The sequence below is a fragment of the Dasypus novemcinctus genome, unplaced genomic scaffold (genome assembly GCF_030445035.2).
Source record: "Dasypus novemcinctus isolate mDasNov1 unplaced genomic scaffold, mDasNov1.1.hap2 scaffold_170, whole genome shotgun sequence".
NCBI lineage: Eukaryota > Metazoa > Chordata > Mammalia > Cingulata > Dasypodidae > Dasypus > Dasypus novemcinctus.
The window spans coordinates 158,497-167,767 of NW_026688161.1; the positions used below are offsets into that span (position 1 = coordinate 158,497).

Sequence of the window (9,271 nt, forward strand, 5' to 3'; positions counted from 1 at the left end):
AATAGAGGTAATGAGAGTGACGATGCATTTTTAGGAGTGGTAAAAGTACAGAATCCAGAAATATCGGGAAGAAAGCTTCCATGCTTTAAAAAAAATTTCATAATACATCTAGACACAGAAACAGTTCTGTGTTGCTGGAAAAGGTATTTTGAATCTCACTTCTGTCTATAATTTTTTAAAATCATGTGAAAATCAAAAGAAAAAATTCATGTTATTTTCAAAGAATATAGTGAGAAAAGGAGTAAGTACAGAATAACCCCAAATGAATGAAAGCTCTTTATCATGATTTATATTATGTACTGAAATATACTTTCTCAAAAGAAGATACGAGGCACTAAGAAAATGAAACAATATTTGAGAAGACATTATAAATTATTTATAAAACAAAAAATGAATGGGGAGAAATTAGGCAGTAAGAAAATTGGAAAAATATCAGTTCAAACTTGAAATGTAATATATATGAAATAGAGTGACAACGCTTAAGTAGAAAGAGAAGGTAATAAGTGGAAAGTGCTGAAAAGATATTGAGTGTAGAATGTTAAAGATTTGAAAGAGAAGTCAACAGGTGAGTGTGATGGTTATGTTAATATGTCAACTTGGCCAGAATGTGTGCCCACTTTTTTGGTTAAGCAAGCACTGGGCTAATTGTAATGTAAGGGCATTTGTGGATTTAAGTCATCAGTGAGTTTACTGCATAGATGGCTGATTATGTCTACAGTCTACCAGGGAGATTGCCTTCAGCAATGTGTGATGCTTTATGTAATCAACTGAATGCCTTAAAAAGGGGAAGTGATTCAGCATTGAGAGAAAATTTCCCAGCTCCTCTTTGGACAGCCAGCGTCTCCTGGGAACTTCGTGGGACTTTCATCAGAGCCCCTGGCTTTGCAGCCTGCCTACAGAATCTGGATTTGTGCATCCCCACTATACATGAGAGAATTTTATAAGATCTCATAATCTTTACAGATATCTCCTGTTGATTCTGTTTCCATAGAGAACCCTGAGTTAATACAATGAGGAATGGTATAGAATGTCTGAACCAGAAAACCAGTTGAAAGACTTGAAAGAAATACTAAAAATTACAATTCCTTTGTTTGATATGAAATTCTTTGAAGCTGCATATCAAAAGTGCACACTGAGCACTGACTAAGAAAGGCTAAATGCAAGGCATATTTTAGGAAAATTACCCATTAAAGAAAATATAAAAATCCTTATACATGCATTATACAAAGTAATTACTATTTCATCAACATTTTTGAGAACAATATTTTGTGCCAGATGCAAATGGGGCAGTATATTTGTGGAAAGCAATATTTGTGGTTTTATACCCAGCAACACAGAAATGTAATAAAAAAAGGCATTGACCACTGGGTGGACTGGGAGAGAGTGTAAACTACAATTTAAATCATTATCATGTGGTGCAGCAGTGCTCCAAAATGTATTCATAAAGTGCAGTGAATATCCCATGATGATGAAAGAGGTTGTTGATGTGGAAGGAGTGGGGTGAGGGGAGTGGGGGGTATATGGGGACCTCATATTTTTTGAATGTAACATTAAATAAATAGAGAAAAAACAGCAAAAAAATTCATTGAAACTCAATTATCCTACTAGACATGTTCCATGTGAGTGAACAGAGTTCAGTAAATGAAATTACTGAAATTCATTGACAGGAGGATGGATGATACACACTCAATTTACCATTATTCAACTAACAATGAAGATTCTAGGAGTGAGAGTATGAATTGGGAGCCATTTTGGAGACCAAATATAATTCATATAGTGCTAACTTTGTTTAGGGTGCTTATCTATATATATACATGTATTAAAGATACAAATATTGTTTAATAAGTAAAATTAAATTAACCTCTTTCTGAAACAGCTAATCTTTTGAAGTAAAACTGAACTGTCATTAATTTGACTCATTCTGAGTGGAGTAGAAGAGTGAGTACTGAGGCATCTCCAAACACTGTGAGATCTCCAGCTCCTCTTAGCCTCAAACTGGGGCCTCTAGTCAAGGTCTCTGCAGCTGTCAGTTGTAGGATCTGCAACACAAATACAGAATCTGGAATACCTGAGGTGGGTTGCAAGACCCAGAAGGCACCTCAGACCCTGGAGAAGTGACCTTAGGTCCCTGATACCCCTGGGAGCCAGATCCAGGAGGCATTGAATTCCTATTGCTGCTCTTTGCAGAGGGTGCTGTCTGTGACAAAGATTGTCTAGAAATTTCCAACAGAGTTCAGTCATGAAAGATTCACATTAAAAAAAAACCTTCCGGAAACGGACTTTGGCCCAGTGGTTAGGGCGTCCGTCTACCACATGGGAGGTCCGCGGTTCAAGCCCCAGGCCTCCTTGACCCACGTGGAGCTGGCCCATGCGCAGTGCTGATGCGCGCAAGGAGTGCCGTGCCACACAGGGGTGTCCCCCGCGTAGGGGAGCCCCACGCGCAAGGAGTGCACCCATAAGGAGAGCCGCCCAGCGTGAAGGAGGGAGCAGCCTGCCCAGGAATGGCGCCGCCCACACTTCCCGTGCCGCTGACGACAACAGAAGCGGACAAAGAAACAAGACACAGCAAACAGACACAGAAAACAGACAACCAGGGGAGGGGAGGGGAATTAAATAAATAAAAATAAATCTTTAAAAAAAAAAAACAAACAAACCTTCCTTTTCCTAATCAACAGTTTCATTCTTAATCAAACACAAAGCTTACCTGTCATTTTCCATTTTTAAAAAGTTATACTGTGATACCAAAAACAAATTTTCTTACATTAATATGTTCCAAAATGTAGATATTATAAAACACTCCTCATTATAGTATAATAGAGTTATTTTAATAATTGCAATCTTTAATAAGGGGAAATGAGTAATGCGAAATCTCCCTTGCTTCTCTCATCCCAAGTTAGCTCTGCAGGGAAATTTCCTTCAGGTTTTGTTTCTTTGACTTCTACATACATAGAGAAATCTTGAAGACCTTCATCTGTAGAAAAGGTGCATGAACTAATCTGGTATCTGGGTAGAGAACTGCAGAGGCTGAGAACCCCATGTCTTGGGCAACTGAGAGGTCTCAGTGAGAACAGATGGCCACAGTAGCTACCCTTCTTGCTTAAGAGGGACCTCAGAGCATCACTGTTCTTGTTGGATCAAGTCAGGTCCAGCCATAAAGTCATGATTTCACCCTCACCTTGACTCCTAGGGAAGTGAACTCATTTGTGAATAGGGCTGTTAGATCTTATTGGTGTAAGTGATGCCAGTCTGCTACAGGGTGGCTTTAGTCCTTTATGCATGGAGTCCTGAAGAGAGCAAGTCTAGAGAAATTCATGAGCAGGAGCAGAGGGGACAAATATAAAGAGATGATAGGTGATGGAGGGAGAAGTGGAGTTATGGATTGCTGGCAAACTGCCACCAGCTTGAGGGAAATCATGGCCATGTTCACACCTAGAGTTTACTTCTAACCTCTGAAACTTTTAGGCAGTCAATTCCTGCATATACACCAATTAGCCAGTGGTATTGGGTAAAGCAGCCCTGGCAAACTAACAATCTAACTCAACCTTTTCCCTTGAGACCTGACTAGGTGGCACTCAATGACACTCCACTTTATCCACCACACTCAATAATAGAGAGGGGAAGAGCTGGTGGACTTTAAGGGGATTGGGAGGGCAAACTCTGTTCTTAAACTGGGCTAGAGCTCTCTCCTCTTAACTAAGGAGCCATAGCTGAGCAAATTAGGACTTTTGTGGAATGGGTTTCTAGTCCCTAGGGTGAGGGTCTCAGGGCATCCTTCACCTGCCTGCACTTATTTTCACCATCCAATTCTCACCTCTATCTCCATGCTCCCACACTTGCAGTCTCTTCAGTAAGCTCCTCAAGAAGGCTGGATTTCCTGAAGTGTCAAGAGAAAGTAAAGAATCAGTGGAGTGTTAGTTGACCTGTTTCCCTTCTCCTCCTCATTCTACCCACACCACACTCAACATTTCCTCTTCTTGTTCTTCTCTTTCTACATCTTGGATGCCATCTGTGCTTTCCAGGAACAGACAATTGACATAAAGAGACTCCTTCTCCTCCTCAAAGAGTGTAGACAGCTGCAGGGAGGAGAGCAGACTTGCATTTCCAGAGCTGCATGTGCAGCATCACTACTGTGAGGGGATAGCCCAGCCCAGAACCAACTTCACAGAGTCCCCTTCCCCATAATGGAGATCCAGGCTTCTGATCCCAGCACAGCTACTTGTCTGGCCTATCTGGATTCCATGAGTTGATTCATGGTGCAGAGTAGGTTGAAAAATCAGTGTAATGTAGAAATATAGTAGGTAGGAAGTTGAAGACATGTTTTAAAAACATTGTCATTGGTATGAACTCATCTTCCTGGAAGAGACCTTCAAGATAATTATATAAAGAATGGATAAAAGAAGAGCTACAAAGAAATGCTTACAGATAAGAAACAGATTTTAAAAATAGGGAGAAAGGAAATAAATTACATGCAAGTTGCCATTCTCTATGTCTGAATCTTCTTCGTCTGTGAAAAATGCTTCTGAATGCACAATGCTGTAACGGTGATGGGGTGGCCTTGCAAAAGGAAAGGAGAAAGTTCAGGTTGAAAGGGGAGCTCAAGCCCCTCTTGTTGATGTCATAACATGACATGCACCTAGAATACAATTCTGTCCTCATCTCATCCTGGTTTTGAGCTTCAATTGCTTCTCTTCTGCCTTGTGGGGTTTGCCTAAGATATAGGGTCTGTGTTCTAGACCTCACATGCTCTAATTTTAGGGAGAAATGCTCTTATCTGCCTTGAGCACTAAGAAAGCAGTCAGTGTCTCCTTGTCTTTCTAAGCATGCTATTGCTTTCCTTCCCATTTTCCTGGCTCAGAACCTCCCTGCCTCTTTTCTTTCTCCTAATTAGTGCTTATTTGCTTTAATTTCCATTCGTGTTGTTCCATAGGAGAAAATGGAGGAATGATCAAGTGTATATTGTTGTCTTCTCCAGTCAATAAATTATTCACTTACCAATTCACCCATCTCCAGGGGCAACTCTCTGCAACCTGGAGTTGAATCAGATCCTGGGGAAGAGAGCTACCACCCACCTCACAAACCAAGTGGCTGTCAAGTGCCTGGGATGACCTTAGGAATTGGGCAGACCTTTGTCCTCTCAATGCCCCCATAGGTTTCCTAACCCTTTTGGGTGGATGAACACAAGATTAGAGGTAACTTGCCCACATTCCCTTGTCCTGCAATTGACATAATAGGGTTTATGCAGGATGCATGGGCAATTAAAGAAGTGACTTCATCAAGCCTCTCTAGGACTGGGTACCTTGGGTGCTTTGACAAGCCTGGGGAAAGGTATAGGGAGGGACACACATGTTGTTTGAAGGACATAGCAGAGATGCCTGGCAGCAGCACTGGTTTAGGGAGGAGCAGGGAAGCTGTCATCCTGCTGCCCAGAGATTTTCTCTTGGGCCTGCTCAATTCCAGGACTCCAGCTGAGTAGGATTTGGAGAGCCAGTGTGTGAAGCCATCCAGCAGCCCATTCACAGAAGTCCTACAAAAACCTGCTAGGGTTTTTTAGCACTGAAGGGGCAGCTGGAATCAAGCCTTTCTTGAATGTGATGAAATGTAGGTTTAATTCCTAATCCAGCATTTTGGATTTGGCACCAGGTATAACTACTGATCTGGAATCCTCTCCATTAGATCCTTTCTTGAGAATTGTTACCTACCTGGATTGTCGTCATCTTTGCTTCTGGTGGAGATGTACCTCTGATCCACAAGTCAGTCTTTTAGGAACACAAGCATCCATAGGAACATTATTAAAATAAGGCCTCCACCCTCTCTTCTCTACCTGAGGCTGTGCTGGCTACCATAGGAATCCCAGCTCCCTAGCCTGGGTCCTGAGACATTCCCTGTGTTCTCTGGAGTCCCAGGCCTCCAACAAGATGTTGCAAGCAGTTTGCAAATGTGGAAGAAGAGGTGAAGGAATCAGCCCTCAACTTCTCACTGCCTCATTTAGCTCAAAAGTTACAGCATTCTTCTCAAATCTTATCACCCTGAAATGTTGACTGGACACACATACTAAGGTGAGTACAAAGAATGGACCTAGTGCTAGACTCTGGGTAGCTGTCCTGGAGATCATTTTACAAGGGTGAATATGTTCTCTCTATTGTCCATATCATTACTACTAGCACAAATGGATACTGGGCTTTTGAAAATTTGCAAAAATTGCAATCTGCTATACATGCACTGACCCTGTGGGGCTCAGGACCAGGAATTAAAATAGGAAATGTTGACAAATTCATACTAGAACTTTAGAGACCCTGCCAGGCAGAAGAGGCATGAAGAAAGTATGTGGTTTAGGAATCTAAGCCTCTAATATCTCCAGTGCCTGGGTCTGTTTTCACTAGATGTGCAGCTCTGAATACTTTGTACATCTTCTCAAGTCTTCCCTGTCTCATATGTTAATGAATGGCCACATATGTCTGTTTTCATTTCATCATGTGCCACTCTGGTGCACACAGACTAATGCCAAAGAAAGAGAACACAGCTTCTCAGGAAACATAATTGTTGTCTTACCTGGAATAGCCGCAGCTTTCACCACACCCCAATTCTCCTTCCTACCAGGAGGCTATAATCAGGGACTTCTTGAGACTAAACTAGCATGGAAGACCCCCCCCTTTTTTTTTTTTCACTATGTGGATTTTTTTCCTCAGCTAGTGAGATTTCAGAATACTTACCATTGTTGCTTTCTCTATGGGCTGGCTGCAATTACAAAGAAAATATTGGAGGGACAGATGCTGGACATTATATATCCTGGCATAACCCACTGAATGTACTGGGGGAGAGTGTGAACTACAGTGTGAACTATAATCCATGTGGTGCAGCAGTGTTCCAAGATGTATTCACCAAATGCAATGGATGTGCTGCAGTGATGAAGGAAGTTGTTGACTTTGGAGGAGGGTGTATGTTGGAGGTATGTGGGAACCTCATATTTTTTTTTGTTTTTTTTTAAAGATTTATTTATTTAATTCCCCCCCCCTCCCCTGGTTGTCTGTTCTTGGTGTCTATTTGCTGCGTCTTGTTTCTTTGTCCGCTTCTGTTGTCGTCAGCGGCACGGGAAGTGTGGGCGGCGCCATTCCTGGGCAGGCTGCACTTTCTTTCACGCTGGGTGGCTCTCCTTACGGGGCGCACTCCTTGCGCATGGGGCTACCCCACGCGGGGGACACCCTTGCGTGGCAAGGCACTCCTTGCACGCATCAGCACTGCGCATGGCCAGTTCCACACGGGTCAAGGAGGCCCGGGGTCTGAACCGCGGACCTCCCATGTGGTAGACGGACGCCCTAACCACTGGGCCAAAGTCCGTTTCCCTTATATTTTTTAATGTAACATTTTTTGTGGTCTGTGTCTACAAAAAATACAATAAAAATAAATGCTCATTAAAAAAAAGAAAACACTGTAAGGATCAGAACTCACTGTATAGTGATATCAGAAGCTTATGTCCACTTGGTGACTTTAGAATACAGGATGGGAAAGAACTCAAGGAAAGGAGACACATCAGGAAAAGACAGAAGCTTGTCCTGGATGATGTATCTCTCAAGTCCATTTTGATTACTAAGTCCAAAATTTTTAACCCAAGTAGAATATATTTTTCTACCATATAGTTAATAACTTCATGCTGCCTTTTGTGATTTTACCCTTGACATAGTGATTAGCTAAGAGATGCCCACTGATCACTGACCCACCAGACATTTGTACTTCCCACCTCTAGTGCACAGGATCAAATTTTCATGTCTGAATTAGATGGGAAAAGGAAGAAATGAAGAATGGCTCAGTTCTAACTCAGATGAAGAAAGTTGACCTCACCTTGAAGTAAATGGTGTATGCTCTCTGCCCTGGCACTTAGAAACTATTCCAGCTGGCCTTCAGGAGGATCTTGGAGGACACGGAGTCACAGTCAGTACCTTGGGTGTGTTCCTCCTGGATTGGTCATGAGGCCTTATTTGGAGCAGGGATTAGGGTCTATGAGGCAGGTAATCAGCAAGTACAAGTGAGCTGCTGAGGAGAGGAAGAACCACACCATGGAGGGGCAGCAAGCAAGGGAAGCTGTCACTGGTGTTTAGCAGGAAATAACCCTGCAAAGGGAATAAAATGCAGCAGTTTGTTCAATGAGAGATTCTTACCACTCCTCCTGCCCCTTTTGAAGCCCAGTGTTATAGTTTGACCATTGACTGAGCAAATATATGTAAAGTGTGCAATTGTGGTGGAGTATGAGCAAAATCCCAAACCACCTAATGGGAATACAGCTGCTTCCAAGTACTGTAGTACATGGCCATTTGTCTTCACCTTAAACAGAAGCTCATCCCTATTTCTTATGTCCCAGTGGAAGCTGAAAGCAGGCTTCTCTCCACAATAAAGCAAGCATGAAAAACCTTGTGGTTAAATTATCTAGATTTTTTTTTCTTAACGTGTAATCAATACCACCATTTGCACTTACTCCTGAAGCCACTTACAATTAGAGAAGTGAAAACACTGAGGATTGGGCCATGCTGTTTATGTTTGCACAAATACTCTGTTGCTTCCTTTAGAAAAGCTGATGGTAAAAAGTGGTCCAGTGAAATCCCCGTAAAGTAACTGTAACAGATGTGTGGAAATGCACAGGATTTTCCTGTTTGATCCATCTCTCCTGTCTATTTAGGTTGGAAATAAAATCTTAATCCTACGAGGAAAAACTAGCCCTGTATCATACAGGTGATTCCTTGTGGTTCCTCTTGTGTCAGGGCTAAGTTAGTAACAGGCTCCAAATGAACACTCCCCCTGACCAAGGAAATTGTATACATCATGAATAATTACTTGGTCTGATTTTCATATCTTAATGAAAGCTAAAATTAGGAAGTTTATTTCAGTAAACGAAAGGGTGACCTTACCTTTGAGTTAGATGAAACGTCTTTGTCTGCCCTATCTCTAGGGGACTTCTCTAACAGACCCTTGGGGGTTGCTGGGAGGACACAGAGTAAGTGTCTTTACAGGGGTGTTCATGAATTATTCAGGCAGCTGCCATGTCTTTGCAATGGGCAAGAAAATATGGAGCTGAGGGCAATAAGCCTGGAATGATGTGTGGTAGCCCATGCTTTCTGGTGGAAGGATTTTAAAGGAGGAGAGGAACAGGAAACAAATGAGAAACAAGAATGTTTGGCTATGTAGCTTAAGGCATCCAAGAGCAACATGATATATCCAACCCACAAATAGTATTAAATAGATGCTATTCCCTCAGAGTCCTATCACTCTTCCTTCCTCTTTT

General features: G+C 42.1%; 1 long non-coding RNA gene across 3 annotated transcripts; it reads right to left on the minus strand.

The window, feature by feature from the left end:
- Positions 1–1,731: 1,731 nt before the first annotated feature.
- LOC131277595 (uncharacterized) lies at positions 1,732–7,161 on the minus strand. 3 transcript variants are annotated; one of them, XR_009184742.1, is made up of 4 exons: positions 4,467–7,161; positions 3,964–4,073; positions 3,812–3,874; positions 1,732–2,039 (listed from the first exon to the last, which is right to left on the minus strand). It is a non-coding gene; the product is annotated as an uncharacterized lncRNA (long non-coding RNA). The 3 variants fall into 3 exon arrangements; XR_009184743.1 differs by lacking the exon at positions 1,732–2,039 and having other exon boundaries at positions 3,500–3,874; positions 4,467–4,554; positions 5,700–7,161; XR_009184741.1 differs by lacking the exon at positions 1,732–2,039 and having other exon boundaries at positions 3,500–3,874.
- Between the last annotated feature and the right edge of the window lie 2,110 nt (positions 7,162–9,271).